The sequence below is a fragment of the Coregonus clupeaformis genome, unplaced genomic scaffold (genome assembly GCF_020615455.1).
Source record: "Coregonus clupeaformis isolate EN_2021a unplaced genomic scaffold, ASM2061545v1 scaf5850, whole genome shotgun sequence".
Classification (NCBI taxonomy): Eukaryota; Metazoa; Chordata; class Actinopteri; order Salmoniformes; family Salmonidae; genus Coregonus; species Coregonus clupeaformis.
This window is the reverse complement of record NW_025539304.1, coordinates 5507-13675: the sequence shown is the minus strand read 5'-3', so window position 1 is coordinate 13675 and position 8169 is coordinate 5507. Positions and strand designations below refer to the sequence as shown.

The 8169-nt window shown below is 45.9% G+C and overlaps 1 pseudogene; it reads left to right on the top strand.

Moving 5' to 3' along the window:
- The first annotated feature begins 1683 nt into the window (after window positions 1–1683).
- Window positions 1684–6441, top strand: LOC123481136 (annotated as a pseudogene).
- The last annotated feature ends 1728 nt before the right edge of the window (window positions 6442–8169 follow it).

The following is an 8169-nucleotide window of genomic DNA, read 5'->3' as shown; positions in this document are numbered from 1 at the left end:
ACAGTGGGGAAAAAAAGTATTTAGTCAGCCACCAATTGTGCAAGTTCTCCCACTTAAAAAGATGAGAGAGGCCTGTAATTTTCATCATAGGTACACGTCAACTATGACAGACAAAATGAGAAAAGAAATTCCAGAAAATCACATTGTAGGATTTTTAATGAATTTCTTTGCAAATTCTGGTGGAAAATAAGTATTTGGTCAATGACAAAAGTTTCTCAATACTTTGTTATATACCCTTTGTTGGCAATGACACAGGTCAAACGTTTTCTGTAAGTCTTCACAATGTTTTCAAACACTGTTGCTGGTATTTTGGCCCATTCCTCCATGCAGATCTACTCTAGAGCGGTGATGTTTTGGGGCTGTCGCTGGGCAACACGGACTTTCAACTCCCTCCAAAGATTTTCTATGGGGTTGAGATCTGGAGACTGGCTAGGCCACTCCAGGACCTTGAAATGCTTCTTACAAAGCCACTCCTTCGATGCCCGGGCAGTGTGTTTGGGATCATTGTCATGCTGAAAGACCCAGCCACGTTTCATCTTCAATGCCCTTGCTGATGGAAGGAGGTTTTCACTCAAAATCTCACGATACATGGCCCCATTCATTCTTTCTTTTACACGGATCAGTCGTCCCGGTCCCTTTGCAGAAAAACAGCCCCAAAGCATGATGTTTCCACCCCCATGTTTCACAGTAGGTATGGTGTTCTTTGCATGCAACTCAGCATTCTTTGTCCTCCAAACACGACGAGTTGAGTTTTTACCAAAAAATTATATTTTGGTTTCATCTGACCATATGACATTCTCCCAATCCTCTTCTGGATCATCCAAATGCACTTCAGACGGGCCTGGACATGTACTGACTTAAGCAGGGGGACACGTCTCGCACTGCAGGATTTGAGTCCGTGGCGGCGTAGTGTGTTACTGATGGTAGGCTTTGTTACTTTGGTCCCAGCTTTCTGCAGGTCATTCACTAGGTCCCCCCGTGTGGTTCTGGGATTTTTGCTCACCGTTCTTGTGATCATTTTGACCCACGGGGTGAGATCTTGCGTGGAGCCCCAGATCGAGGAGATTATCAGTGGTCTTGCATGTCTTCCATTTCCTAATAATTGCTCCCACAGTTGATTTCTTCAAACCAAGCTGCTTACCTATTGCAGATTCAGTCTTCCAACCTGGTGCAGGTCTACAATTTTGTTTCTGGTGTCCTTTGACAGCTCTTTGGTCTTGGCCATAGTGGAGTTTGGAGTGTGACTGTTTGAGGTTGTGGACAGGTGTCTTTATACTGATAACAAGTTCAAACAGGTGCCATTAATACAGGTAACGAGTGGAGGACAGAGGAGCCTCTTAAAGAAGAAGTTACAGGTCTGTGAGAGCCAGAAATCTTGCTTGTTTGTAGGTGACCAAATACTTATTTTCCACCATAATTTGCAAATAAATTCATAAAAAATCCTACAATGTGATTTTCTGGAAAAAAAATTCTTCAATTTGTCTGTTATAGTTGACGTGTACCTATGATGAAAATTACAGGCCTCTCTCATCTTTTTAAGTGGGAGAACTTGCACAATTGGTGGCTGACTAAATACTTTTTTCCCCCACTGTATGTAGCCACTGGTATTGGGCTGGATATAATGAATATGAGGTAAAAGATCTGTGAAATACTCCCATTGGGGATTAATAAAGTACAATCTGAATGGGGTCTATCCAGGGCATCATCCTGAGAAGTATCTTTACCACCGCCTCCTACTGCATGGTGTTCGTATGACCCTCACCAGACAGCTGCCTGGCTCTATACAGATGTGGTCGGCTACCCTGGCGCTGGTCACAAAGATAGAGGTGAGGCGGTTATGCGTACTTGGGCATGGGAGGAAAAGACGGATGGGGGGACGGGGAGAGGAGAGAGGGATGGGGGAGGACAGGGGGGAGAAAAGAGGGGTGGGGGAGAGGTCAGGAGCAGAAAAACGGATGGGGGAGGGGATGGGGGAGGACAGGGGTGGAGGGAGGACAGGGGAGAGAGAGGAGTGGGGGTTGGGGGAGGGGTGGGGAGGGGAGGGGAGAGGGGTGTGGGAGGAAAGGGGGAGGAGAGAGGGGTGGGGAGGACAGGGGGAGGAGAGAGGGACAGCGTCAGGGGGAGAGGGGTGAGGGGGAGGACAGGGGGGAGTGAGAGGGTAGGGGGAGGGAAGGGGGAGGGGAGGGGGGAGTGAGAGTGAGAGGGAGTACGGGGAGGAAAGGGGGAGGGGAGGGGGTGGGGGGGAGGAGAGGGGGGGGGAGAGGGGTGGGGGGAGGACAGGGGGAGGGGAGAGGGGTGGGGGGAGGACAGGGGGAGGGGTGGGGAGAGCAGAGGGATGGGGGGAGGACAGGGGGAGTGAAGAGGGGTGGATGGGGTTTCGAATGTTCCATCCAGATGCGGTACAGTATGCTGGAACTTTGGGTCATCGTTGAAGTAGGCATTTAACTTGGGTAGAGTCTGGTAGAGGGCTGTAATAGTTGGGAGTGGGCCGTGGAAAATGAAAAGAAGATGTTGGATGGAGTTGGGTTGGAGAAGCACAGTCATTGATACTGTATATAATGTAGAATGTACAGACTTGAGGAGAGGAAGTGGAGGGGAAAGGAGTGCTTGTTAACAGAAGTTGATGATAACTCTGGTTTTGTCATTGTCAGTGTTCCCGAAGATTATGTCAGTGTCCCCAAAGGTTATGTCAGTGTCCCTGAAGTTTATGTCAGTGTCCCTGAAGGTTATGTCAGTGTCCCTGAAGGTTATGTCAGTGTCCCTGAAGGTTATGTCAGTGTCCCTGAAGGTTATGTCAGTGTCACCGAAGGTTATGTCAGTGTCCCCGAAGGTTATGTCAGTGTCCCTGATGGTTATGTCAGTGTCCCTGATGGTTATGTCAGTGTCCCTGATGGTTATGTCAGTGTCCCCGAAGGTTATGTCAGTGTCCTCGAAGGTTATGTCAGTGTCCTTGAAGGTTATGTCAGTCTCCCCGAAGGTTATGTCAGTTCTGGTGTGTTTTTGTCAGTATCTTAAGAAGACTCATAGGAATTGGCAAACAAACACACACACACACACACACACACACACACACACACACACACACATACATGCACATGTACACAAATGCATGTTCAGACATGCTGATTAGTGTTTCCCCTATATTCATTTAGCAGCGGCGTTTAAAAAAATAAAAATAATATCATTTTTGGGATGTTAGAGTGTTTTCAGTGTAAACTTAAATGACTAAAACCAGATATAAAGTATTTAGAGATAATGGAGCTATATATTTTTGAATAAGATTTTTGAAAAACAATCACCAAAATAAAAACTAGACAGTCAAGGAGAATCTAAAATTCCAAAAATGTCATGGCATGGGGCCCTCATTGATTTTGGTATTATGTTTGAGTCACTCATGTAGCATAAAACACGGCATAAGCCAAGGCAAAATGTGTAGAATTGCAGGAAATTAGCTTTAAAACAGCAACATTTTGTCTCTGTTGCCAGGAGGAGGTCCTTTAAATATGTTGGTCGGAGACAGCGCAATTGGCCACGCCCCACTACCACACTAACTTTGCCACCACAAAAATCCTAGGGGAAACACTGCAGACGCGCACACACGCACACACACACAGGCAACCCCACACGCACCGCATGGCATTCAATCACACGCACAAAGAGGAAGTAGAAGCTACCTGTTTGATTTAATGGACTCATCTTTCCAGTCCAACATCTGGAATCCAAAACACCAACTGCACCCCAAGACACATACATGCCCTTCATACCGCCTTGCCATAAGGCCCATCAAGAAATAGAGAGAGAGAGACAGACACACGTCATCCATGGCCAAAAAGCCATATTAGGGTCACAGTACAGTTGTTGTTGTGTCAGTCTTATCAGGGATTCCTCTCTATCTCCTGAACATGTTGTCTATTCTGTCTACGAGCCACTACTGCACAGGACACTACAGTAGGACAACACATGTTGTCTATTCTGTCTATGAGCCACTACGGTTTGTTCTCCACTGTGAATGTGTGTGTGTGTGAGTGTGCTTGCGTGATTGTTTGTGTGTGTGAGAGTGCGTCTGCGTGCGTGTGTCTGTGTCTGTGTGTGTGTGTGTGTGTGTGTGCGTGCGTGCGTGTGTGTGTATTGAGTTGACTTGTTGTTGCCAAGATAATATTCTTGTCTGTTTCAATTTGTAACATATTAGTGGTTTTAACTCTTGTTTTGTCTGTCCTGTAGGAATACCTCTGTAAAGAGGAGTACAAAGTATTGGAGTACAACCTGACCACCACTGAGGTAGAGCTGGTCAACGTGACCGCCTCCTGGGATGAGGTACGTGTGTGTGTGTGTGTGTGTGTGTGTGTGTGTGTGTGTGTGTGTGTGTGTGTGTGTGTGTGTGTGTGTGTGTGTGCATTCTATTCTATTCTTCCTGATGATAATCCTAGTATTGTGTAGGTAAAAGGCAATTCATCATCATGACCACAGAACAACGTTATCAGTTTGAAGTGTCGCAGGCAGTACATTTAACTTTATGGACACATTTTATGGCCATCCCAAGTAGGTAGAAAATAATTTGTGTTCAGATGCTTTGTGCACTAATTTAGATAACTAACACCAATGCAATGCTACACGGTGGTAAACTATACCAAACCCATCTCTATGCTGGGAAAATCTGGTTAGGAAACCATTCATTTATCACACCCAGGATTCTATCCCAGTGTCTCCTCTTCCCGTGAAAGTTATTTTGGGAATAGGCCAGAGGTGTCAGACTGGTCTTTATTGTGGACTGCGTGTACGTCAGCTCATTTGAATATGAATGTGACGCAGTGTAAGCTATAGAAATGACGGAAGCCCTTAGAAGAGCACTGACCCATAAAACGTCACCCAGGTCAATGATTAAACAAACCAACCAGGGGGCTTCACTATTTCTCTCCTACAGAAGTCTCACTCTCACCAGTGATTTGATTTCTATGGAAATGTTGATGGATTAGACATTTGAGGTCTTTTTTCTTTGGGGCCCAAGAGTCTCCTATTTCTCAGTGATTCCCAGAATCTTGAAAATAAATGACAAAAAAATACTTTACTCATCTTTCTAATTGTCGGACACATTTCAGCATAAAGCCGTCATCAGAGCATTTTATCACTAGTCTGTTTTCCCCTTTATGCCCAAATAGTATTCCTAATACAAACAGAGCTGTACACACATGAGCTCACTCTTTCAGACAAGCTGGTCTGGTCATATTGTATGAGAGAAATGTACATTTGATGTAATGTAAAGCTATTTCTCACCCTCTCTCTCTCTCTCTCTCTCTCTCTCTCTCTCTCTCTCTCTCTCTCTCTCTCTCTCTCTCTCTCTCTCTCTCTCTCTCTCTCATCCTCTTTCTCCCTTCCCCCCCTCTCTCTTTCTCCCCCTATTCTCTCTCCCTCTTTCCCCCCCTCTCTTTCTCTCTATTTCTCCCCCAACTCTCTTCCCCCTCTCCAGGGTATCGGAGAGTTGTTTGAGAAGATAAAGCAGGAGAACAAGTCTAACGGCCATCCTAACGGTGACGTAGGGCTGTTCTTCACCAACCTATATGTTACACCCGTCCTCAAGAACATCAGCCTGTACCTGGAGAAGGGACAGATGCTGGCGGTGGCTGGATCCACCGGCTCAGGAAAGGTAGCACTACCACTCACTGTCTGTCTGGGAACACTGGAGTGGACGGAGGAGGTCTGGGCCTTTGTAGTTTACTTTATTGGGTTAATTTGATTTGACAGGAACAATGTACGTTAATCAACATTTCTTTAAATGTACCAACTGCAGTCCCTGTAATTCTCATATCTCACTATGTCATAGGGTCTTCCATTCCAACGATTAGCCTAATATTGACGTTTTCTACTGGAAACACAAAGAAGCGAGTGTTTCCGGTGGAAAATGTTAATAGTAGGCTAGTGGAAGACCCTGGATAAAAACTGGTTATAAATGCGTTTTTTGATAGCGACAGACACATTTTACCTGCCAACTGGTAAGTAGTGTTCCTAGAAATTGTAGCTTTTGTTGACGGGCAAAAAAAGATTGGGTGAAACGGACACTTTGGGTTAGGGTTATTTTCCATTGCCAGGCACCAGAGAGATGCGCAACTAAGGGGAGTCCAAAATGTCAGCCCAATGTCCCAACAGACTCCCGAGTTGCGTCCGGAAGCTTACACACACACTAATGTGTGTCTTCCATAGAGATAACATTTTATTTTATGTGTCTTTTGTCTTTAATTCTGTGTCTCCCCCCAGAGTTCCCTGCTGATGATGATCCTGGGAGAGCTGGTCCCGTCTGAGGGGAAGATCAGACACAGCGGACGGATCTCCTTCTCCCCCCAGACCTCCTGGATCATGCCCGGAACCATCCGTGACAACATCCTGTTTGGTCTGACCTACGACGAGTTCCGCTACACCTCTGTCATCAAGGCCTGTCAGCTGGAGGAGGTACGGTGGACTGAAATATGTACACTTGTTGTTTGTGTGTTGGTTGTTAGCTTGGTTAGAATTCCTTTGGTCTCAGGTCTGGTCTTTGATGTAGTAGCGTCAGATGTTTCTTTACTTTTTCTGCTTTCCTTTGTCTTTGCTTTCTTTTCGACCGTTCTCGCTAATTTTTCTTTTACCTGAATAGTTTTCTTCTACTCTCTCAACCTCCCCCTGTTCTGTTGCTACTCTCTCAACCTCCCCCTGTTCTGTTGCTACTCTCTCAACCTCCCCCTGTTCTGTTGCTCTCTCTCAACCTCCCCCTGTTCTGTTGCTACTCTCTTAACCTCCCCCTGTTCTGTTGCTACTCTCTCAACCTCCCCCTGTTCTGTTGCTACTCTCTCAACCTCCCCCTGTTCTGTTGCTACCTCTTAACCTCCCCCTGTTCTGTTGCTACTCTCTCAACCTCCCCTGTTCTGTTGCTACTCTCTCAACCTCCCCCTGTTCTGTTGCTACTCTCTCAACCTCCCCCTGTTCTGTTGCTAATCATTCCTAACCCAATTCTCTCTCCTTCTCCCTTGACTCATATGTTCTACTTGGCTGTCTACCCAGGAGCCTTTGTGAGGCGTTGATGTGTCATATTTCTCCAGTTTATACACACACACACACACACAAACTAACACACACGCAAACACAATCCTGTCCCGTCCCTGTGTGGAGCCCCAGTGTAAAGTGGTGGGCAGTGTGTTCAAAGTGCTGCCTCAACAGGGGGGCCTTGTCCCTGGATTACTGTCCCAGACACTCCCGTTGCCATGGACACACCACATTATGTCATTGGGACGGAATATCAGCTTGCTCAGAGTCACAGGCATTGATGTAGACTAGACTAGAGCATTCATTGTCAATCTGTGTATCTGTGTATATTTAGGATCAGGAGTTTTTGACTACGTGACCTGACCAGAAAACTCTGGGCACCAGAGCTACTATACAGTAGCAATCATTGGTTTTACATTTAGACTTCTGAGAAGGCATGAAAATGATTAAAGTGGCAAATTGGCACCACTCATGCCCTGGGGTATTGATGATTTGCCACAGATAATGTGGATGGTGTGTTACACAAATCAAATCAAATCAAATGTTATTTGTCACATGCGCCGAATACAACCGGTGTAGACCTTACAGTGAAATGCTTACTTACAAGCCCTTAACCAACAATGCAGTTTTAAGAAAGAATACCAACAAAAATCACAAAAAAATACAATATAAAATAATACGAAATAAAAGTAACAAATAATTAAAGAGCAGCCGTAAAAATAACAATAGCGAGGCTATATACAGGGGGCACCGGTACAGAGTCAATGTGCGGGGCACTGGTTAGTCGAGGTAATTGGGGTAATATGTACATGTAGGTAGAGTTATTAAAGTGACTATGCACAGATAATAAACAGAGAGTAGCAGCAGCGTAAAAGAGGGGTGGGGGGCAATGCAAATAGTCCGGGTAGCCATTTGATTAGATGTTCAGGAGTCTTATGGCTTGGGGGTAGAAGCTGTTTAGAAGCCTCTTGGACCTAGACTTGGTGCTCCGGTACCGCTTGCCGTGCGGTAGCAGAGAGAACAGTCTATGACTTGGGTGGCTGGAGTCTTTGACAATTTCTAGGGCCTTCCTCTGGCACCGCCTGGTATAGAGGTCCTGGATGGCAGGAAGCTTGGCCCCAGTGATGTACTGGGCCATACGCACTACCCTCTGTAGGG